This window comes from Megalobrama amblycephala, linkage group LG1 (genome assembly GCF_018812025.1).
Source record: "Megalobrama amblycephala isolate DHTTF-2021 linkage group LG1, ASM1881202v1, whole genome shotgun sequence".
Taxonomy (NCBI): Eukaryota; Metazoa; Chordata; class Actinopteri; order Cypriniformes; family Xenocyprididae; genus Megalobrama; species Megalobrama amblycephala.
In genome coordinates, this window is record NC_063044.1 from 3,437,564 (window position 1) to 3,463,536 (window position 25,973).

General features: G+C 39.8%; 1 pseudogene; it reads left to right on the forward strand.

The window, feature by feature from the left end:
- The first annotated feature begins 1,284 nt into the window (after positions 1 to 1,284).
- Positions 1,285 to 25,193, forward strand: LOC125252692 (annotated as a pseudogene).
- The last annotated feature ends 780 nt before the right edge of the window (positions 25,194 to 25,973 follow it).

A 25,973-nucleotide genomic window follows, 5' to 3' on the forward strand; every position in this document is an offset into this window, starting at 1 on the left:
TACTGTGGCTGCTGTCGCATCATCCAAGTGGATGCTGCACACTGGTGGTGGATGAGGAGAGACCCCTGATATGATTGGAAAGCGCTTTGGGTGTACAGTAGTACATATGAGAGCGCTATATAAATGCCTCATTCATTCATTCATTATTATAATAATTAATCATGGATTGTTTTGAACTGGATACGTCTGTCTAGTCTTCCTGCCTGAACACGAGTGTGACATCGTTATATTGCTTAAGGGTTCCTTGTTTTTCCTGTAGTTTCTCGGATGTTCCTGTTCTATTCTAGTTCACCCATTAAAGCATTTGTCCACTTCAACTTTTCTTAAAATAAACAAATTATTTTAACAAGCTAATAAAACATTGTGTGTGATTTATTAATAAACAAATGAGGGCCAGTTAGTATTGTTTTAAAGTTTGACTAAATATTTTTGATGTTAGATTTTATTTAGAAAAGAATGTGCAAATGGCATATTTTATTGGGGAATAAATATTTTAGCAGTAATTTCATGATCATCAAAAGACTTTTACCATTAACTAAAATGTTTTGTTGAGAAAGGGACACATTATCTTTCTGCAAATCTACATTTCATAATCACTATGCACTATGCAAATGTATTTAAAATTGAATTTGTATTTGTGGTTTGCTCGTATATTGCCTGCTTGCAGTTAATTTATAAAAAGTGCTGGAGCTTGACCAATATGCATTTCTAACAGCATAATGTCTCCTTAATACAAAACATATGAAGTTAAATGGAGAATCTCTTGATTTTTATTTTGGAAATTGTGCAGTCTCAAAGGCACTTTATAGTGAACCTTTTAAACATGTTTGTTTGTATCATATTTGTCACTGTTTTAATTTTGATAAAAAGATTATCTGGTAAAACAGATTTCAGTGCACTTCTGTGATTGTAGACAATACAGCGTTTGAACGGGACTTTTATTTTGGAGTGACAAGATGACGTCATAAGACTGCGCCGCGCTCCTGCATCTACTGTGATTCTGCTGAAGAAAGGTTTGTTTTAAAAATTTAATCGGTTTTAATCGATAGAAACAGTTAAATGATTTATAGTTGTGTGTTTTGTTTTAAACAAGCGATGTGAAATGTTTATTTACTATTAAATGTAATATTGTGATTCTTTATCTAACTGTAATGAAGGATATTTGTGTGAGTAAAGCTCATATCCACTGATGAGAAACAGTAAACCTGCGTCTCATTTCTCTCTATATATATTTATCATAAATCAGTTTATCATGAACACGAGTTCAGTCTCTGGAGAGTCATGATGGAGAAACTGAACTTTTCAACTCCGAGTCAATTGAATCAAACACTTTGAGAAATGATTCAGTGAATCACGACACGTGCTGCTCAAACAGTGAACATGAACGAGAACAACAAACACTAACAAACTAACTAATCATGTTTTCATCAGTCATAAATGCCTAAATATGAAGTTTATTAATTGCAGCGTTAGTTTTTTGTGTTTTTGTCTAACAAGGTCATTTAAGGCCATTAACTCTGTTAATTATTCTCTTCTTAAAGATGGCGTTTATTAAAGAGGAAACTGAAAACATAAAGATGGAGTTTATTAAAGATGAGACTGAAGACATGAAGATTGAAGAAACATTCAGAGTGAAACATGAAGATACTGAGGAACAAACAGGTTGGTTTTATTCTCAAATTTGATCATTATTAAAATGTGCAGAAGTACTAACTGAAATTAATGAACGGATATTTGTGTGATCATCTAAAGCTGCACTATGTATCAATTACTGCATATATATATATATATATATATATATAAGGAGCAAACAAACGATTAAAAAGTAAATTCTGGTCTGCCTTAGAAAAAAAAAAATAATGTTAGTGATTTTGATATGCGACTAAAATACCGGCAGGAATAAATATTTTGCTAATTTATCATTCAAAGGTGTTCTCAGTATACATCAAGAGCAAGGACACGTTGTGTGCATTTTGTTTTGTGCTTTTACCAGAACGAAACGCTCATTGTCTGTGTGAAAACTGCGCGTGTGCACGAGCCCAAGAGTTAACAGCAGCAATGAGCATGCATGATGAAACAACAACGGATAGACGCCTCTTATTTAACACAGACCTATATCTTTCGAATTGAGAGATTTCTTTCTTTTTAGGTCAATTATTGGAGTTTAAGTCATGAGCAGATTCTCGCAGAGAGACAGCTGAAAGCGCACCCAATTTTTTATTTTATTTTATTTTATTTTTCAAAAGTACAAGGTTTTGTTGTTATTGTGAGCGTACATAAATAAAAGTAGACCATTTGAGTCTTGCATTAATCTGTAGGCTATCGCCCAAAATGACGGAAGGCCTATTTTAAGGTGTTTCATCATGAGGAGAAAATCCATCAGAACGCGCCGGCGCTTTCGTCGGCCAGAGGATAAAAATGTAGCCAATTTAGTTTCATATTTATATTTAAATTGGGCTATGCCTTTTTTTTTTTTTTTTTTTAAATTTCACCTATGTTCATTATGAAAAGTGAATAGCATGACGGATGCGCAATGTTGGGAGACAAATGAGCGGGTCAGACATAAGTGACCACTTCATTAAAGGGTTACTTCAGGATTTAGCATTAACTTTGTATTGGTAGAATACCACTAGTATTTTCGAATTACCGTGCTTTCCCCCTTCATATCAGCCCGAGATGAGAGATTTATGCATTTTTATTCTGTAAAAAAAGCCTCCGATGACGCAAAAATCGTCATTTTGCGTCATCAGGCTTTTTTGGCCAGAGGCTTAAAACTACAGCCAGTAATAGCAGGTAGTTCCGCATTTTTTCACCACGCCCATACATATGCGCGTTTGAGGTTACTCACGGACATAGATCAAAGATAAAGTGAGTGTCAATTATATTTTTAAGCTTACAGTAATTAACTTTATTTTGTCTGCACTACATCAGTGGTTCATCTCGCAAATTTATCGGTCTCTGCAGTCATCTCAACCAATACAGCAACAGGCTTTTTGTAACGTTAGCATAAATAGATAAATAGACTAACTCAGTTTTACAGAACAGTGGCTTTACTTTGATAACAGTCAACTTATATGCAACTTATATGTAATTGTCTATCTAACGTTACTTTGCTAAGTTTGCAGTTTTACTGCTACCTACAACACGACATATAGGCTACTGTGTTATCAGTCTAGTATCAGCGAGTCTTACCTCTAGGCAAATACGCTTAGTACCAGATGCCCAGGCTGTTCGTCGTCTGGGAAAGTGAATATCGATGGTATCGCGGTGTCCTTCAGAATGGTTCTCTTCATTGTAAGGATATTTGGTTCGTAGTCCTCGTGCTTGAAATGGAGACTACATATTCTGCGTTTTTTTTAGGTTTTCTATAACGGTGTCATCTCCAAACTTCGGGTGTTTGATGGCCCGCAGCCACTGTTTACATCGCTCCAAATCTTTAACTTAAACGGAAAATGATGGAAACTTACTTGTCCTTTCCTGGTTTTCGGTGTACATCCAGGTACAAAGCAATTTAGCACCATTTCGCTGTAAATGTATGAACTAACTCACGATTTATAGAATTAATATGTAACAAAGCAAGCCTAGTTGTTCGAATTTCCGCCTGTAACCGATAGGCGTGGTTTGGGCGTGGCCTCGCAAGGGCAGCAAAACAAGTGCATTCTGGGAGTTGTTGTCTTTCATCCACATTAGTCAAAAATACATTTTCTGCCTTTTCTCAGTCTAGAAAGCTCCAAATTCAAAAATAATTTCACATTTCTACTACATAAATGACCAATTTTAAATACACATTCATCTTTCCAGGGGTGAAGTACCCCTTTAAGTTTTGTTTTATAGCAAGTGAATCAATGTTTCATCAACCAATTGCCTATATTTAATAATTAGGAAGAAAACCAAAAAGTCGGGTGTGGAATGGATTGAAGTGCGTAACAAACGAACTAATGTTTCCGCGGCCTTTAAGGCTGAATCAGTATACGTCTTTCTGTTTTAATTAAATTAAATCTAATTTTATTTATTATTTTATTACATGTCTTTATTACTTAAATAATTGATAAGATGTTTTTGGTCGAACAATATATTTTAGCTGGTCTAGTTAGACACAAATTTGCGTAGTGGCTTATTGTGCAAACTTTTTTTTCCTACCACACGCCAAACTCATAACATTTCTTGCAGATTAAAAAAAAAAAAAAAACACGACGCTCCGACTTTTAAAAAATCTCTCCTCGCTCCAGTCAAAACTGCGCACATACTCTGCTCGGCAGCAGCAGACGCTGGCAAACGCGCGGGGGGAGGGTTGATCCCATTCGGAACTTCTGCAAATCCCCATAACACAAATAAATAAAGAAATTTACTGCAAATACTCATAACAGAGTCTAACAATTGTGTATTTCATTAACTTATTTCATATGATCAGATCAGGATGTTAAAATTAACAAAAAGCACCGATTGCAAAAATGTCTGTCACGCGCATAGCTTAGGCTAATATTTTGAGTCTCCCGCCCTCTGGATTAATGGCTTTGGTGACAAACATTTTAAACAAAGCGCCCTTCCCCCATCTCAAACTTGTCAACGAGCCATAATGTTACATATCTTGGTCAATTCTTTCGAGCTGCTTTACAGCTTAACCACAGTTTGCAACATCAGCAGTTATTGAAATAAACTGAATCAACACAGATCTGCTGATATAAATAAATAGGCCTAAATAAATAGGCAAAAAATAAGCAAAAACCAAGATTGGGTTTGTACGGTTCATTTGAACTATAATTTAATAATTTATGTTATGATGTTATAGAGGTACAATGTACAGATGCCTATATGTTTTGCATAAAGTAAGAATATTTAATAAAGAATCTTAAACTTCCAATGTTAAACATGTTCTCGTCATTTTGCTCTAACTGCAGTCAAAATACAAACAGGCCTATAAAATATTCATATGCATTGTGTAGCCCATTGTGGAGAGTCAGATTAGTCGCAAACTATAGCAGAAACTTTTTATCTTAATAGCCTAGCACTTGTTGAATAACAAAATGTTGATTAGTGGTTGATTAAATGTTTTTTTGTTCATAATTGTGTAGCTTATGGCATGACATTTCTTTTTGTAATGTTTATGAGCGTGTTAATGGATAGAAACTGCACAATTGCAGTTTATCAGATTGTTACATAGCTATAATTGCATGATAGTTGAAACATTAACACATTAAAATCGTCTGATAATCATACAGTAGTTAACATGAACCCTTTGTAAGTGATGTATTACCATTACATCATGGGCGTACGGGACACCCCCGCACCACCAAAGCCTTTGCTTTTTTTAGAACTAAACTAAATTGACTAAAGATAAAAATAAAGCATCCAACTGAAGCCCAAAAATGCAAGCAGAATACCATAGAAAATAGTGCTAAATTACCACAAAAGGGGGAAAAAATCACTGTTTCCATCGCCGTTTGTAAGGTAGCCAAGACAACAGCAAGCTTTGATGCGCTGTGCTACTGTGTTACTGTTAGCGGTAGTGTGCCGAGACAAATAAATATGTTCGGTCTTTGTTGAGATATTATTATTATTATTATTATATATTGCCCAAACGTAATTAATCGAAATTACTGAAAATTTGCGACCGGAACAGCAATGTACGCGCTTGTCTAGAAGGGAACTTTATATAGCCTAGCCTATACGCAAATTTGTGTCTAACTTAGAATTTAGACCACCTAAAATATATTGTTAGACCAAAACATCTTATCAATTAATTAAGTAATAAAGGCATATATTTAAGAAATTTAATAAAAACAGAAAGACGTCTATTGCTTCAGCCTTATCAAAGGCCGCGGAAACATGAGTTCGTTTGTTACGCACTTCAATCCATTCCACACCCGACGTTCATGGTTTTCTTCCTAATTATTAATAATTGGTTGATGAAACATTGATTGAAATTGAGATACAATTTCTACAAAACGAAATTCGTTTTAATGAAAGACTTACTATAAAACAAAACTTAATGAAGTGGTCGAACACATGTCTAACCCGCTGCATTTGTCTCCCAACATTGCGCATCCGTCATGCTATTCACTTTTCATAATCAACATTGGTGACATCTTAAAAAAAATTATATTAGGCTATAGCCCAATATTTAAATATAAATATGAAACTAAATTGGCTACATTTTTATCCCTCTGGCCGACGAAAGCGCCGGCGCGTTCTGATGGATTTTCTCCTCATGACAGCTGAAACAACTTAAAACAGGCCTTCCGTCATTTTTGGCGATAGCCTACAGACTAGTGCAAGACTACAAATGGTCTACTTTTATTTATGTACGCTCACAATAACAACAAAACCTTGTACTTTTGAAAAATAAAATAAAATAAAACAAAATGCAAATGCACTTTGCGACGCGGCGGTAGAAACACCGTTTTGGATGGCCACCTACTGTATAAACTTACAGAGAAGTGTCCGAATTCACTCAGTCGGTTCATTCACTCCTTCAAGTGGACTTACTATAGAGCTAGAGTAAGCATTATTAACTCATTACTCTAGTGAGTACATGTAGTAATGTGTACATCACTTTAAAATTCAGTGTTTCCATTAAATGTGATCCTGGACCACAAAACCAGTCATAAGTCGCACAGGTATATTTGTAGCAATAGCCAACAATACACTGTATGGGTCAAAATGATAAATTGTTCTTTTATGCCAAAAAGCATTAGGATAAGTAAAGATCATGTTTCATGAAGATATTTTGTAAATTTTCTACCATAAATATAAATGTGTTTTTGTAAGAAATATATGCTAAGGACTTCTGTTTGCCTGCCTCACTTTAAAAGCCAATAGTAAATGAAACCAAGTAGATAACACAATAAATCTTTTTGCATACAAAATCAGATACTTCACACGTTCAGATCAAACCTCCAATGTGCTCCTGTTGCACATTATTTTCACCCTCTGCACAAACAGGCTCACTTGCTTCCAAATGCTGAAACTTTTGCTTACTTCATGCTATCACCACAAAATTTGATCCAGATCCCAGACCAAATAATTTTTCTCCTTTCTTATTTCCTTCATTAATTATTGCAAGTCAAATATAAAAGGATATGTAAAATTGTAAGAAATATATTTGATTTTAATTTTATCAGGAGTTTCTCAGCATGAGAATATCCCATTGTAATGTTTTTTTTTTTATTTATTTTTTTTATAAAGTGTTCTATCAAACGATACCTACCTTTTGACTCTCCTTGCTATAGTTTGAGTTATGAGTCTTTACTTTTGTGTTTGTCAGTCAGAAAAAACAACTCTAAAAATGCCTTCAGGTATATATTTAGATTTATTTGCACACTCAGATTTCAGGTTTTCAAATGATTGTGTCATATCCTAACAAACCATACATCACTAGAAAGCTTATTTATTCAACTTTAAGATGATGTATAAATCTCAATTTCAAAAAAGTGACCCTTATGACTGATCTTGTGGTCCAGGGTCTCAAATCATAGAACAATTGATTGCATTTATGAACTTTTAGTGAACCAAGTGAACGCACAGAGTAACGTTATAACATAAGCCATTTGAATGAATTGTTTGAATGAATGAATAAATGACCCACTCATTAAGGCGGTTACTTGCCGCCACCTACTGGTGGTTTAGTTTCATTTTTAAAAGTATAATTTTCCCCCAAACATTTCATATTTGTATTTTCAAAAAATATTTAAAACAGTCCTATAACATTAATACAGTTATAATCAATCAAAAATATGCATATTTAAATACATCAAAGCTGCAGTATTCTGAAAGGATATTACTTCAGAACTAGGGCTGGGGGATATATCGCATGTGATTGCGATGTGACGCACATTTCGTCAGTAAAGCCGGTTCCCTGATTACCGCTAAATCGCCATCACCTCCTCAAATGGAGCGGCATTTAATAGACAGAGCTGTAGTTCACTGACAAGCCACGCAATATCGCGTTCATATCGCAGATGAATCGCCTTCGATATTGAACGCGATATTGCGTGGCCTGTCAGTGATCTACGGCTCTGTCTATTAAATGCCGCTCCATTTGAAAGCAGGTGATGGCGATTTAGCGGTAATCAGGGAACCGGCTTTACTGACAAAATGCGCGTGACAATCACATGCGATATATCCTCCAGCCCTATTCAGAACACATTCATATTTCCACCCAAAAAATACTATAAAATACAAATGACCTATGTACGTGTGTCTACATGACAAGGCTTAATGTCGAGCCCTGCGTGTAGTCTTAATGGGCCGCGTTTCAGTCACCATTTCATATTGTCTGACAAAAAAAAAAAAAAAAAAAAAAAATAGATGAACAATTTTATTGGGTAATTGGCTGTATTAAAATATATTATGTGAGCAAACATAGAAGCAAACAAATATAAAGGGCTGACACTTGGCAGATTGCTAATACAACGACATGATGAATTTTCTAATTGCTGTAAGTCGTCATCTATCAACATTTAGTGACATATATATTTGTAATATATATATATTGGCATTAAAAAATTGGCATTGAAAAGCATTAAATTAGATTTGATGAAACCTGTAGAAACCTTGCAAAATTAGTAAGTAAAGTTTATTTATATAGCACTTATCACAGACGAGGAGGGTCACAAAATGCTTTACAATAAAAATAACAAGATAAACAAAAATAAATATACTCTACAGTATCATCAGTACTAACAGTTCAAATTGAGTAGTTAATTAAAAAGCTTGTCCAAAAAGATGCGTCTTTAGATGTTTTTTAAAAGACTCCACCGAACCAATAGTTCAACTTGAAAGGAAGAGAGTTCCAGAGTCTTGGAGCCACTGCACAGAAAGCATGGTCACCTCTTGTTTTAAGACATGTTCTGGGGATAGTTAAAATAACCTGCCTAATCTTAGGGGTAATGTTGTCTGGGGCAATAATCAACACCTCAGTTTTATCTGTATTAAGTTGCAGAAAATTCCAATTGTTAATGGAGACTAAACAATTCTGCAAAAGAGACAGTTTGTCTAGTCTATCAGGACTAAAAGACATATATAATTTAATGTCATCAGCATAAAAATAAGGATATTATTTTGAAACTGCGAATTATCTTGACAAGAAGAAGCATATACAGGTTAAAAAGCATGGGTCCGAGCACAGAACCTTGTGGCACACCACAGGAAAAAGAAACAGATTTTGACATGAAAGAACCTATGGTTATAGAAAAACTCCTGTCAGAAAGATAAGAAGAAAACCAGTCCAGAGCTGACCCAGAGATGCCCACCAGAGAGTTCAGTCTACCAATCAGAGTGCAGTGGTCAACGGTGTCAAACGCTGTGCTAAGATCTAGCAAGACCAGCACAGAACATTCACCAGAATCAGCAGACATCAAAATATCATTTGAAACCCTAAAGGCCTTTGCACACGGAGTCCGAAATTTCTCATGCGAAACTTTCGCACGTTAAAAAATAAATTCGACCTCAAGATATGTCAATCACGTTTGCACACTGCCTTCGAAACTTTCGTCCTGTCAAAAATATTCGGATCAGGTTCGATTTTCTGCGTTTTTCGCATCCGTGGCACGCATTTTGAGAGACGTTTTGACAATTCAGAGCCACTGTACGCAAAAATCCAGAATGCCATCTGACAAGTTGATCCACGTCTTCTATAGCACAAAACAGCAAGCATTTAATGACAAACAACGTGCGGAATACAAAGATACAGAATATAAAGACAGATTGTGCTAGTAGTAAAGCATCAAACTGAGCCACTGACATCCTGAAGTAAACTCTGAAATGTTCTGGGTAATCCCGCAGCTCCTTGATGAGGTGAACTCTCCTTTCTCTCTATGCAATCTCAGAATTGAATGGACCCAATATTTCCTCTTTCTTTTTCTCTTTTTAAGAAGAGAGTAGACAACTAAATCGTGCTCACTGCTTGAAGACTTTGTTTTGTTTTGTGATTTTTTTCGCAACGCATTCATTTTTACGCATCGGACTCCGTGTGCAAGGTCTCTGTGCGTGACGATTTTTTAGGATTACGAATACAAAGAAACGCATGCAAAAATTTCGTACTCAGTGTGCAAAGGCCTTAAGGAGGGCCGTTCCCGTTGAATGGTTTTTACGGAAGCCAGACTGAAATTTATCACAGATATTATGGGCCTCCAGAACATTATTTAACTGCATTGCCACAACTTTTTCTAAGATTTTAGAGATAAAAGGAAGTTTCAAAATAGGACTATAATTGTTAAATGATGTAGCGTCAAGATTGCTCTTTTTCAAGAGAGGCTGAACAACAGCATGTTTTAAACAATTAGAAATCTGGCCTAGTCTAAGAGATAAGTTTATAATTGAAACCAAACATGGGCCAATAGATGTTATGGATTTCATTAACAGAGATGTAGGTAAAATATCCACAGGGCTCTAGGAAGGCTTCATCACTAAACTAATAATGTCATTCAAGGAAATGGGATAAAATGAGTCCAAAATTGAGTGTCTCTGTTCTGTTCTGTAAATATAACGTGTAGTAAGATTAAGTTCGTTTAGGGAAGGAAGAGGACAGGGTTGACGAATAACTGCTGACTGAGCTTTATTTAGTCAATGAAAATGTCCAACAGAAAGACTGTTGAACGCACAACAACAAAATAAACAATCCACAATGGGCTTCACTCCAGGTTCGGTACACACAATCCACAAAGGGCTTCACTCCAGTACTGTTGTCGTGTCTCAGTCAGCAGTTCCCCTCTCTCTCACACACTCCTGCTTCTCACGGCGTTTTATCCTGTCTCCGCGCCAATCACTGGAATGAGAAACACGTGTTCGTGATTTACATTTAACCCACTCATTCACCATGCGTCTCCTGCCGCTCTCTCCCGTTGCAGACCTCGCTAAACCACTCCCCCCTCGCCACATACCCCCACCGCCCGACTCAGGCCGGGGAGCTGTCCGGCCTGCAGCCTTTCTGGAGAGGAAATCGGCCACAGCCATCTGAACACCCGGCCTGTGGACCACCTTGAACTTAAAAGGCTGTAAAGCCAGATACCAACGAGTGATCCACGCATTGGTATCCTTCATGCGGTGGAGCCACTGCAGGGGAGCGTGGTCCGAACAGAGGGTGAATTCCCGTCCCAGGAGATAATAGCGGAGGGTGAGGACGGCCCACCTGATGGCAAGACACTCTTTCTCCACGGTGCTGTACTTAGCTTCTCTCTTAGAGAGCTTGCGGCTAATGTACAGCACCGGCCGTTCCTCCCCCTCTATCTCTAGGGACAGGACAGCACCCAGCCCCCTGTCCGACGCATCATTCTGCAACACAAAAGGGAGAGAAAAATCAGGAGAGTGAAGCAATGGCCTGCCACATAGAGCAGCCTTCACCTGGGTAAAGGCCTGCTGGCACAGCTCCGTCCACTGGACCGTATCTGGCGCATCCTTTTTAGTTAGATCAGTCAACGAGCTGGTGAGGTCAGAATAATTAGGTACAAACCTTCTATAATATCCCGCCAGCCCGAGGAACTGTTTAACCTCCTTTTTGGTCTTGGGGCGCAACAGGTCACAATCGCTGCTGTCTTATCAATTTGGGGACGCACCTGTCCATGGCCCAAGTGGAAGCCCAGATACCTTACCTCCATGCGCCCAATTGCACACTTCTTCGGGTTGGCCGTGAGCTCGGCCCCTCTCAGCGATCTCAGGACGGCCCTCAAATGCTGCATATGCCACTGCCAGTCATAACGTCATCCAGATAGACAGCAGCATATGCACCATGGGGCCGCAAAATTTTATCCATGAGACGCTGAAAGGTAGCTGGTGCCCCGAACAGCCCGAACGGAAGGGTAACGAATTGGTGTAATCTGAACGGTGTCGTGAAAGCTGTCTTTTCCTTAGATAATGGCGACAAGGGGATCTGCCAATATCCCTTTGTTAAGTCCAGTGTCAAATAAAATTGAGCCGTACTGAGCCGGTCAAGCAATTCGTCCACCCGCGACATTGGATACGCGTCGAACTTCGACACTGCGTTCACCTTGCGATAATCCACACAGAACCGCACTGAGCCGTCCGTTTTGGGAACCAAAACTATTGGGCTCGCCCAGTTACTGCTGGATTCCTCTATTACTCCCATTTCAAGCATTGCTCCTAATTCTGCCTGAACTACCTTTTTCTTGTGTCCAGGTAATCTATACGGCCGGCTGCGAATAACCACGCCCGGCTCCGTCTCGATGTGGTGCTGAATGAGATCGGTACGCCCCGGTAGGGGAGAGAACACGTCAGCAAACTCTGCTTGTAATTTAGATAAATCAGTGAGCTGGGAGGGCGAGAGGTGATCTCCCCCGGGGGCCAGAGCGAGAGATTGTCTTTTTACATTCGCCTCTGGTCCGAGATCATCCTCTCCGCTAATCACTGTCGCCAACATCACTGATTCTGCCTCATTTCATTTTTTGAGGAGATTGAGGTGGTAAATTTGGAACGTATCGCCTCATAATCGAGCTCGCCAACTTGCCGTGAAACCTCAAAGGGTCCTTGCCACTTTGCAAGTAATTTTGAACTTGAAGTAGGGAGCAATACAAGCACTTTCTCTCCCGGTGCAAATTTGCGTAAATTAGTCTCCCTGTCATACAGCTGGCTCTGTCTGTGCTGGGCTTGCAACAAATTCTCCATAGATAGTGTGGAGTTTTGTTCTCAAGTCCAGCACATACTGAATTTCGTTTTTGGCCTGAGATGGTCCGTCCTCCCAAGTCTATCTCAGGACATCCAGTACCACCGCGGGGCTGGCGTTCAAATAGAAGCTCGAAGGGGGAAAACCCCGTGGAGGCTTGCGGGACCTCTCGCACTGCGAACAACAGGGGTTCTAACCACTTATCCCAATTTTTGGCGTCCTCTTGAACGAATTTACGAATCATGGATTTAAGCGTGCGATTAAATCGTTCTACCAACCCGTCCGTTTGTGGGTGAAAGACGATGGTACGAACCAATTTAATGCCCAACAACTCGTAAAGTTCGCGTAACATGCATGACATAAACGCCGTGCCTTGATCAGTGAGGATCTCTTTCGGAATCCCCACTCGGGAGATTAAACTAAACAGCGCGTCCACAACACTCTTAGTGGAAATGCTGCGGAGAGCCACTGCTTCAGGATATCGCGTTGCATAATCCACAATGACTAATGCAAAGCGATGCCCTCTCGCTGATCGCTCTAATGGCCCGATGAGGTCCATACCAATTCTTTCGAAGGGGACCTGCATTAATGGGAGTGGGCGCAAAGGCGCTTTTGGGGTGGCCGGTGGATTTACCAACTGACATTCACGACAAGACGCGCACCACCTGCGCACGTTCTCGTGAATGCCCAGCCAAAAGAATCGGGTCATGAGGTGATTTAGTGTTGCCGTTTGTCCTAAATGCCCAGCCATTGGATTAGAATGAGCCGCTTGGAAAAGCATTTCCCTGCGGCTCTTTGGAACTAAAAATTGGGTTGTATTCTCCTTTGTCTGAGTGTCTTAGGTCACTCGATACAACCTATCTTTTATCATCGCAAAATAAGGATAAGAAAGCGCACGCCCAGGCTGGAGAGGCTGACCATCGATGGTACTGACTAGGGCTGCACGATATATCGCATGAGATTGTCACGCGCATTTCGTCAGTAAAGCCGGTTCCCTGATTACCGTTAAATCGCCATCACCTGCTTTCAAATGGAGTGGCATTTAATAGACAGAGCCGTAGTTCACTGACAAGATACGCAATATCGCGTTCATATCGCAGATGAATCGCCTTCGATAATGAACACGATATTGCGTATCTTGTCAGTGAACTACGGCTCGTGTGACAATCTCATGCGATATATCGTGCAGCCCTAGTACTGACCTTTTCAAACGCATGTTTAAGCGTCTCGTCCTGAGACTGCTCCAGGGGAAAATCATCGCGGTCCGAAAGAATCAGTCTTCCGATTTCGCTCTGTTCCCCTGAAGCTGAACTCACTGGTCCCTGATCAGTCTCTCCCACCTGCACTCGCGCTTGCTTATCCCGCGTCTTTTTCCCCCAAGAGGCATCCGAGCATAAACATCCCAATAATTTGTTAAACGCTGGCCAATTCGCTCCCAGAATTATCGGATACCGGAGGTGCGGATTAACTGCCACCTCAACATTATGCTTTTGTCCCCTAAATTGAATAATGACGGGCACTATAGGATATTTCACCGTGTTCACATCCCCGTGCACACACCGCACCCTAACCATGCGGCCTGTATCCAATGCCCCTGATGAAATCAGGCTTTGATGAACGGAGGTTTGGTTACACCAAAGCCTGATAGGTACCCCCCCTTGATACTCACAGGTATTTGGTACCAGCCAGCTTGACCAGGGGCAGCCTGTGGGTCGTCGGGGAACCCGGATCATTGTCCCGACCTCCATGACCGGACACTTATCCACAAAATGCTCCGGGTCCCCGCAACGCCAACAGGCTGGCCCAGACCTGCCCGCCACTCTCGTGGCAGAGAGTGGGTTAAATGGTTGGCGTGGAGAGAGGGGAGAAACAGGAGTGGGGTCCGGCCCGGCAGCGGAGAGTCCCGCCCCCGTGGGGCGATGCGGGCGGACGAGACCTGGGGAGAGGGACAGGTCTAGAGAGAGGGGGATGGCAGGGGATCGCCGACCCCTTGGCACACCACCATGTGGTCCTCCGCCAGATGGATGGCTGAGTCCAGCGACGTGGGGCGGTGGCACTGGACCCATTCAGCAGTTTTCTTTGGAAGCCGAGTGATGAACTGTTCCAGTACCACATGATCGATGACCTGGTCCACGTCGCTTCCCTCAGCCAGTAGCCATTTGCAGCACGAGTCCCGGAGCTGTTGGGCCATCACGAAGGGCCGGCCGGACTCACCCAAGTCCAGGGAGCAGAAGCGCTGTCTGTGCTGCTCCGGGGTCTGACCGATGATGGCCCGCCGAAGGTCGTCGAAGACCAGGAGGTTCTGGACTGGCAGCTGCTGTGCCGCCACCTGTGACGCCCGAGAGCAGCGGGACCAGCATCATTGACCACTGGTCCCGCGGCCAACCACTCGCCTCGGCGGACCTCTCGAACAGGTCGAGGAAGACTTCTAGGTCGTCGAGGGGACCCATTTTATTCAGGGGCAGGTGGGTGGGCACAGCCGGCTGCCCAATGGTCTCCGTGGGAACCTCCCAGTCGATCCAGCTCCGGAACCTCTTGCGGTCCTCCTGCTGGGTCTGCAAGATTGTCTGGAAACACCGCTCCTGGTCGTTCCTCAGATCCAGCAGGGCCTGGTGTTGCTCGCGATGTGGGACCGCGAGGGAATCGATGATGTCCGCAAATGGGGTGGAGGACGTCGATTGGATGGCAGCGGCCACCCGTCTTCCTTCCCGGATTTCGGCACCAGTGTAGTAAGATTAAGTTCGTTTAGGGAAGGAAGAGGACAGGGTCGACGAATAACTGCTGACTGAACTTTATTTAGTCAATGAAAATGTCCAACAGAAAGACTGTGCAACGCACAACAACAAAATAAATAATCCACAATGGGCTTCACTCCAGGTTCAGTACACACAATCCACAAAGGGCTTCACCCCAGTACTGTTGTCGTATCTCAGTCAGCAGTTCCCCTCTCTCTCACACACTCCTGCTTCTCACGGCGTTTTATCCTGTCACCGCGCCAATCACTGGAATGAGAAACAGGTGTTCGTGATTTACATTTAACCCACTCACTCACCATGCGTCTCCTGCCGCTCTCTCCCGTTGCAGACCTCGCTAAACCACGCCCCCCTCGCCACATAATGTTTGGTTATATAAGGTTTGCTGATGGTGCAATGACTGCCCTAACAACCATAACCTTGTCCACAAAATGAGACAAAAAATATTGCAATCATCATTAGAAAACACAGAAACAAGAGATGTAGCAGGAGAAACAATATTGTTAATAGTCTCAAACAAAGTTTTTGGATTCCTTATGCAGACAGATATCAGTTAAGTAAAATAAGGATGTTATACATTTTATTTTATAAAAATAAAAGGTATAACAGCTTCTCTTGCCTTATGCACCATTTTCCTCCTCCATTTTCTCTCAAATAAGCAAGGAGTAAGCACCTTTGGCAATAGAAATAATTGTAAATGAGCATAAGCCCTGTACGGTCTGCCATGCTGGTTTGTTTACACTCAGGCAGTTTGGCCTGACTTGCCTTGAACACTACAAAGTTGTGAGTCATGGTTTGAAGTTGTGACTTAAGGGCTCAAAAACCTGCCTGGAACGCAGCAGAACTCTGCAGGAAATGTAGATCCAAAACCACTGAAAGGCAAGCCTGCAAGCCTTTAGCCAAGAAAACATAACTGCTAATGCTAACGCTTCGCCCCCTCTGTTTTTTGAATGGATGTCAATGGATATATCTTCTATTACTTTTTGAATAGTAAAGCACTTTTCAATTAATTTAATTAATTTGAGTATATTTAGGTTTATATTGGGTCCGGTTCTTACCTTAGTGATGAACAAGAATTGTAGTTTGCAAATTCCACCATCAATGTCAGCAATCTTCTAACAAGCTGATGATCTTAACCAGATTTGAAAAGTAAAGCATACATACAAAATGTGCAGTGGTGGGTCCCTTTGGAACAGTTTGAAAACCACTGGTGTATTGAGTATAAGATCTATAGATGGGATGGGCAACTCTGGTCCTGGAGGGACACTATTCTGCAGAGTTTAGCTCCATCCCTGATCAAACACACCAGCAAAATTGAACCCAACCCCATTATTTAATCGTAAAGGCTGATTTATGCTTCTGCACCGTAGGCTATGCATCTGTTTTCATTTATACTTCTGTGTCTGTGTTCGTGTTGACAAGCATGCAGACCACTAGTAGGCAGTGTCCTGTTGTTGAGCATCAAAGCCAAAGAAGCAGCAGCTTGTCATGTACTTTGTCAGAGAAGCTTACAAATAGAGGCAGCAGAGAAGCAGCAAATAGGTAACAACTTTTGTTGCAGTTTGACTGCATGTGTCCCCTGAAACAGAGTGTTTTATCATTCCTATGGAAGTTGAAAACACTCACTCTTCTCCAATTGCCCTACACCAGTTTTTTGACCCGAGGGAGAGGTTCTAACAGACTAATCATAGCGCTTGCGGTCTGCGTAGAATTGACGCGTTGTTACATTTTCGAAGAGGTGCACGTCAGGCTACATCGTAAGCTATGTGTGGCACTCGCAGCCTACGGTGTACCTACGGCGTACACACGACGCAGAAGTATAAATCAGTCTCAAGTCTTTAGGAATGCTTGAAAATTACAGGCAGGTGTATTTGATTAGGGATGAAACGGTGTTTTCACACCTATGGATCGTTTGTTTTGTTCCGAAACAGGGACTAAATTTGTTACAATGTTGCATTTTCTTCTTGGTTTGGTTCGCTTTCACATGGCAACATTTCAAAGCGTACCAAAATGCGTTTAGGCAAGTCACATGCGGCAAATTCAAACGCCCACTCTTTCTCTCTCTCTCTCTGCCTCTGGATTTCCCAGCGCTGTCTAGTAGACGACCTGTTGTCAGTCTGTGTCGAGAGAGACCATATGAATTTTATAATGAAGCAGAGTGGGAATCAAGGCTTCATCGCATCAGCATTCTCGCACGGAGAAGTAAAATTACACAACAGAGGAGCTTGTTGGTTTTCAACTATGGTAAATAATGTGCTCACTCAGAGAATCAGACACTATTGCTTTTTAAGTCACATTTCCTGTTATGAATTATGATATTGTTTGATTCGTTGGTCCGTTAACTGGGTTGGATTGCTTTCACATCTCAAGCGAACCACTCCAGAGTTTGTTTGAAAGCGTACCGAGACCACCTCTTCAAGCAGGTCTCGGTACGCTTGTTTGGTCCACTTTTGGTGCGCACCCGAGTGCGATTGCTGCTTTCACACCTGCCCTAATGAACTCTAGTACGATTCAACTGAACTAAATGCGGCAGGTGTGAAGCACCCTAACTCTGCAAAAGAGTGGTCCTCCAGTACTAAAGCTGCCCATCCCTGATAGGATAGGATAGGATAGGGTATAGATCAGTAGTCTCAATCTGCCGGCCCGCAGGCCATTTACGGCCCCCACTCTACCCGGCCTGCAAATTATCTAAAAAATGAAACATAATCCAGCCCACTAAATTATTATTAAGTGGCCATTCACATATCGCATCACATAAGTGGCTATGCCGCCTACTCCTTTCTCCACTTCATCCTTCTTTCCAAAGCGTTTTTGCTCCCATGGCGTTTATTGTTGCTATGCAACCATTAGCTGCGCTCTCCATGATGACTAGGAAGTTTAAAGGTGCCCTAGAATCAAAAACTCAATTTACCTCGGCATAGTTGAATAACAAGAGTTCAGAACATGGAAATGACATACAGTGAGTCTCAAACACCATTGTTTCCTCCTTCTTATGTAAATCTCATTTGTTTAAAAGACCTCTGAAAAACAGGCAAATCTCAACATAACACAGACTGTTACGCAACAGTCGGGATCATTAATATGTACGCCCCCAATATTTGCATATGCCAGCCCATTGTTCAAGGCATTAGACAAGGGCAGCCAGTATTAACGTCTGGATCTGTGCACAGCTGAATCATCAGACTAGGTAAGCAAGCAAGAACAATAGCGAAAAATGGCAGATGGAGCAATAATAACTGACATGATCCATGATAATATGATATTTTTAGTGATGTTTGTAAATTGTCTTTCTAAATGTTTCGTTGGCATGTTGCTAATGTACTGTTAAATGTGGTTAAAGTTACCATCGTTTATTACTGTATTCACGGAGACAAGTGAGCCATCGCTATTTTCATTTTTAAACACTTGCAGTCTGTATAATGCATATACGCATCTTCATTCTTTATAAATCTCTCCAACCGTGTGTAATGTTAGCTTTAGCCACGGAGCACCATCAAACTCATTCAGAATCAAATGTAAACATCCAAATAAATACCATACTTACGTGATCCGACGCATGCATGCAGTATGCATGACGAACATCTTGTAAAGATCCATTTGAGGGTTATATTAGCTGTGTGAACTTTGTAAATGCACCGTATTATAGTTGAAAGCTCGGGGGGCAGGGAGCGCACGATTTGAATCGGTGCATAGTTAATGATGCCCCAAAATAGGCAGTTAAAAAAATTAATTAAAAAAAATTATTTTGGGTATTTTGAGCTGAAACTTCAGAGACACATTCAGGGGACACCATAGACTTATATTACATCTTGTAAAAACTGGTTCTAGGGCACCTTTAAGCAAAAGAAAAATAGTTTTCTACTCCTTGCATTAACTCTACTAGTACTAGAAATATTTATATGGAGATAAGAAATAAAATCCCACTCTGCGCCTGGAAAAACAAGCTCGCCACATCGCAGGTCCTTTGCGACTGTGTCGGTTCTTTTATGAGCGTGATTGCCTACATTATAGTAAAAGCACTCACGCAAGTCACGAACATCGATTTAAACCACCAAAATGTGCCCGATGCTACCAATAAACGTTACAGATACTCAAACGGCATCTAGGGCAAATGTGGCTCAGCTGTGTGAGCAGAAATGCTGCAGGTGTCTGGCAAGAAATAGAATAGTGTACAAATGTATTCCGGGATTACATTTGTTCAGTACAGTATTGTTCAGTGCAAGATTTTGAAGTTAATTAAGCTAAAATAAAGTAAGGGAAAATACTTTTAACTGTTAAAACCTAATACTGTATGTAACAATGATAGACAGTGCTGTTTACATTTTTTTAAGTTTGGCAAAAATATTTTAGCAATGAAATTTGAAGTAAATGTGAAATAATGCAAAGGAAAGTAGTTTTTCAGAAATTTTGCGCTTCCTTGTGCTTGAATGTTAAAATGGCTCTCCTATGAGGTGTCAATCACAGCAACGGCCCCCAGCCAATTTAAGATTGAGACCCCTGGTATAGATCATACATGTTGTTGGTTTTGATGCTTTAAATGTCTAAATTGTTTTATGTCTATTTTTGTCCTAGACCTGATGGAACTGAAAGAGACGAGTCATGAACTTAATGAAAAAGAGAAAAAACATAATTTCATGACTAAAGAAAGATCAAAACAGGTTTCTTCACAAAAAGGAGCTCAAAAGACAGAAACTAAAAGTTATTTAACCTGCCAACAGTGTGGAAAGAGTTTTGATCAACATAGAAACCTTCAAGTCCACTTGAGAGTTCACACTAGAGAGAGTCCCTTCACTTGCCAACAGTGTGGAAAGAGTTTCACACGTAAAGACAAGCTTAAAGTCCACATGCGAATTCATACTGGAGAAAAGCCTTTCATCTGCCAACAGTGTGGAAAGATTTTCACACATAAAGACAAGCTTAAAGTCCACATGAGAATTCACACTGGAGAGAAACCTTTCACCTGCCAACAATGTGGACAGAGTTTCAGACATAAAGGAAGCCTTAAAGACCACATGAGAATTCATACTGGAGAAAAGCCTTACACCTGCCAACAATGTGGAAAGAGTTTCAGTCATAAAAGTAGCCTTATAGTCCACATGAGAGTTCACACTCGAGAGAAACCTTTCACCTGCCAACAGTGTGGAAAGAGTTTCACACATGAAGAAAACCTTAAAGTCCATGTGAGAGTTCACACTGGAGAAAAGCCATATACCTGCCAACAATGTGGAAAGAGTTTCAGTGAGAAAGGAAACCTTACAATCCACATGAGAATTCACACTGGAGAAAAGCCTTACACCTGTCAAGAGTGTGGAAAGCGTTTTACACAAAAAGGACACCTTACAGACCACATGAAAATTCACACTGGAGAAAAGCCTTACACCTGCCAACAATGTGGACAGAGTTTCGCACAAAAAAGAAGCCTTAAAGGCCACATGAGAATTCACACTGGAGAGAAGGCTTACACCTGCCAACAATGTGGAAAGAGTTTCAGTCATAAAGGAAACCTTATATCCCACATGAGTATTCACATTAAAGTGAACCTCATTCACCTGCCAACAGTGTGGAAAGAGTTTCAGTCGAAAAGAAAGCCTTAAGGTCCACATGAGAATTCACACTGGAGAAAAGCCTTACACCTGCCAACAATGTGGAAAGAGTTTCAGTGACAAAGGAAACCTTACAGCCCACATGAGAATTCACACTGGAGAAAAGCCTCATACCTGCCAACAGTGTGGAAAGAGTTTCAGTTGGAAAAAAAGCCTTACAACCCACATGAGCACTCACTCTGGAGAAAAGCCCTTAAGCCTTGTTTACGCTGCATGCGTGCGTGTGCAGCGCGTTACGGCTGCGAACGCGGCTTACTGAAGCTGATACGCAGCCACTCTAGTCAATGCTCATGTTTACACCAGCGGTGCGTTTCAGAAGCGTCCCAGACTATTTTTGATGGGCGCCACATCCAAAATGCGCAGATTGAATACAAAATAAAGTCAAAATAATCACCCTGAGTTAACTCCCGCTCTTATTTCACATCACTGGGAGGCCAGAAACAGAAAACAAGAGATTCAAAGTTAAAAAACATGACATTTGTTTTGTTCTTGTCATCCATAACTGGACTTTTTTACATTTACATTTATGCATTTGGCAGACGCTTTTTTTTTTTAGATATTAACTTCATCTGTAGGCTACAGCAAAATAAAATATGGCATATCAATAAACACAATCAAATGTATAAATATATCAAATATATAAATATAACCATTTAGCCATTAAAAACGCAAAAAAGCCTTAGGGGACACATGCATATTCACATTGGAGAGAAGCCACACATGTGATCAGTGTAGAAAGAGTTTCATACATAAATTGATGCTTTATCACCACATGAAAATTCATACTGGAGAGAAGCCATACACATGTGATCAGTGTGGAAAGAGTTTCAGATTTATAGGTTACCTTAAGGGCCACAGGAAAATTCACTCGAAAGGGAACTCTTTTAGAAGTCGTCACTGAGGAAAGAGCAGAGGTGTAAAGAGTACCTGAAAACAAAATTTGAGTAAAAGTACAGATAAAGCAAAAATTACTCCATTACAAGTTACAAGTCACCAATTCTAATACAACTTGAGTAAGAAGTCTTGGAGTATCTGAGACTTTAACAGTACTTAAGTTTTTTACTCATGCTGAATTTAAGGTTTGGAAGATGCACTAGTTCAGAAATGCCAGTGAAAATAAGAAATGTATTTGTTTGATTTATTATTTTCTAAAATCAAAATTGAACAGCTCAGTGTTACAATAAATCAAGGTCGACACAACAGCCTCTTAAATGTTAAAAGTGTAAAACACTAGCAGTTCACAAAACTTACACTACGTCCTATGCCTTCTCTATAGGTTGTTTGCACATGACGTCATTGCTGCACGTGAAATGCGGCAGGAGAGCAAGGAGTAATTTACTATATAGGAATCCTATCACAAACTGAAAATTACTATTTTTTTGTATCGTTTACTGTTGCTCACTTCTATCAAACCAAGAAACCACAATGATCTTTTATCATTTAAGTAACTTGTATAGTTTTTTACTTTAAAAGTTGTCACCTTTTGTAGCGTTTTGCGTCTGCTTATACTGAAATGAATATGAAACCAGCTTACAATATTTGTTTTTGACTTGGTTAAATATTCACATTCTTCATGGTATCGTTTGTAGGGAAGAGAATGATATCCCATTGAATCATAATTATCCCATTGAATGATAATTTGGTGTTTTCACTTCAGTTTTGTAGAATTCAGTTTATAATGTTGATCTGGTTACCATGAGAACAGTGTCACGCTGCTACTTCAGCCATCATATGGTAGAACATGTCAAAATAAATAAATGTGTTCAACAAGCTGACAGAAGTCAATCCATTTCTTTGTTGGTAGGGTATAAATATTCACTTTCCCATATGGCCATGGAGGAGAATGGGATGGGCATTCAGTAGACAGAAACCAACACACTGTATTTTTTTTTTTGTATTTATTTCAACAAATGACAACAAAATCAAACCCATAGAAGCTTGTGAAAAGTGGCTGTGTGGAAGTTATACTCATTCACAAGCTGAGTGAGAGTCATACTCGCAAATGTAATGTTAATTAAAGCTGCAAGCAGCGCTGAAAGGGCCCTTGCACCCGGGCTAACCACCACCACCGGTTGGCCTTCAGAAAAGAGTGAATAGTGGGCGACATGCACATAAGTGAGTAAATACAGGAGAATTATGGCAAAGTCATTTCAAAGTGGCACACTTTCTGCTGCCAACAGGTGGCGTTTGACCGTAACTGAATATTGTGATATAGATGTGTTCAGGCAAGAAATATTATCAAACGTGTTAAGTTTGAAGCAGATTGGACATTGTATGCCTGAGTTACAACAACTTCCTGTTTTGTGGCGTTAATCGCATACATTAGCACTCAGCCAAGTGTCGCATGATTAAACGTATATCGCATGTTTGGTACTTCGTGGCATATGAAATGTGTTTCTGGTGGTGAATTACATGTAAAGCATGCCATTTCCTGTTGCCAGCAGGTGGCGCTACGACTAACTGAATATTGTCATAAAGATGTCTTTAGGCCAGGACTCTTATCACACGTGAAGTTTTGAGCAGATCAGACATAGTATGCCTGAGTTACAACAGCTTCCTCCTTCATGGCGAAACATCAGACTTTGTCAGGCTGCCATGGACACGCCCTTCAGCAAAAACTCAAGATCTTTGATATTTATCATTGCTAAGGTCTTAAGATTAGACTGACCAAATATAACATTGATCTGATTAAAGCTCTAGAAGGAGTTTCTTAAAGAATAACGTCCGGAAATGGCAAAAAATGGCAAGTTAATTCAAAATACCTTACTTCCTGTTTGGTTTTAGCTTTCGCACCAAGAGACCTTTTTTTGTAGGTATTGGGCTGTTAAATGTGTGTACCGAATCGGTTATTTCCTCTTTAAACATGGATTTTGGGTTTATCTATTTTTGGAGTTTCCACTGATAAAATGCTGTTCTGAAGTGATTCAATGAGTCGAGGCTGTAATGTGATTGGTTTATGAGGTACAGCTGATCCAATTGGAGGATTGATCTCCTTTATATAAAAAGGTCTGGAGGAATTACAGCTGGATAAATGCATCCTCAGGTGGGTCTGACACAGAATCTTACGTCAGAGAGTGTTTATTCTCTAGAAAATCTTTGATATTGATGCTTGTTGGAGCTTCATTCTATTCTGCTGTTTTGTGTGAAAAAGCAGCATTCATGTCAAAAAGTGCCGACTGCAGAAAGTGGTCTTCTATGGCTTCCGCGTCGTTAAACATACTGGTGAGTCCGGAAGCGCGGATAAGTCGTTAACGCTGAACTGGTCAGCAGGACTCTCTCCTCTCTGTCGGCAGTCGAGACATGAAAACTGAAACTGCGCCTGGAATTCTTTCTACAAAAATGGATATTTCATTTCTTTACAATTTAATAATATTTAATAATATTAATCAAAATGCAGGACATATCTTAGAAATGGCTTGGAATGGGGCGCTTGGATGTTTTCTATATTAATAAGCTTGTCTAACTGCATCACATTACAGGTCAAACCCCACTGAACGATTTATCCAAAACCATCATATTAGCCAATATCATGAACCAAAACATTAAATTAAACATTAATTAAAAACAAAAGATTAAACAACTAATTTAATGTTGTAAATCAGTCTATTTAGAAATGTGTAAAATGTTATAAAGCCTATTTAAAAATATGTATTAATTTAAATGAATTTATTACAATATCGTTTGAAATTAATGAAGACATGATTTGTCCAGTGTTTTTAAACAAATCTCTTGAATTAATGATTCTGATACATCAAATACATTTTAACAGTCACTGGTCACCAGCTACTGGCAGAACAGTGTAATAACATTAGTTTCAAAGGTCATTTATTGCTGAAATCAGTGTATATTCCGACTATAAATTATTGCAATACTTGCATTATTATTTAATGTTTGCAACACAGAAGTAGCAATAGTGTGCTGTTGAAAACGCTTTGTGAAGCTGTTTAAAACATATAGTTTATGACCACTGCTTTCAGCGGCAATGCAAAAGCAGGTTTATATATTCCAGTATGTTCGTCATTTCAAAGGTTTAATAGACATAACCGAATCGTTGTCATTTAGGAATAAGATTGTGTTCTTTTGATTAATCATGCATACACAAGAGCTTAAGTATTTTTGTATGTCATGTTTTATACCAGACCTCAAAAGAAATTGACTATGGTGGTATATGTGATCTCCACATTTTAAGTATTAAGGGAATGATGATCTGACATGATCTTGTTCGGTCTTAAATCAGAAGATATTTGTTGGTAATACTTTACAATAAGGTTTCATTAACATTATTTAACTGCATTAGTTAACATTAACTAATAATGAACTGCACTTCTACAGCATTTATTATTATTTGTTAATGCTAATTTCAACATTTACTAATACATTATTAAAATCAAAAGTTGTATTTGTTAACATTAGTAAATGCAATGTGAAGTAAACAACCAACAAACAGCTGTATTTTTAACCTTAACAAAGATTAATAATTACAGTAATGTATTGCACATTGTTAGTTCATGTTAGATAATACATTAACTAATGTTAACAAATAAAAACCTTATTGTAAAATGTTACCTATTTTTTCAATAAATTTCAACACAAACCGTATGACCACAATAACTTTAAGAAACATTTTTTGTTTGTTTGTTTAGATAAATTGGGGTTTGACCTGTAATGTGATGCAGTTAGACTAGGTTACATTTGATAAATATTATTAAATTGTAAAGAAATGAAATATCCATTTTTGTAGAAAGAATTCCAGGCGCAGTTGACTCTCAGCCAATAAGATTCCACGTATCATTTTCATGGATCAGTCGTCTCTTCTGATTGGTTGATAATTTTGACAGCGTTTAATCCAAAAGCAAATTAATTTCTGCAAGAGCACGGAGAGATTCGTGAGCATACATGTGCAGTTTCAGCGCGCAGGACATGTTTGAGCACACATGAAACAGTTTGAGCGTGCACACGCAATATCTGAGCTAGAGGAGAGGCAGTTCATAAGAGAGCCCT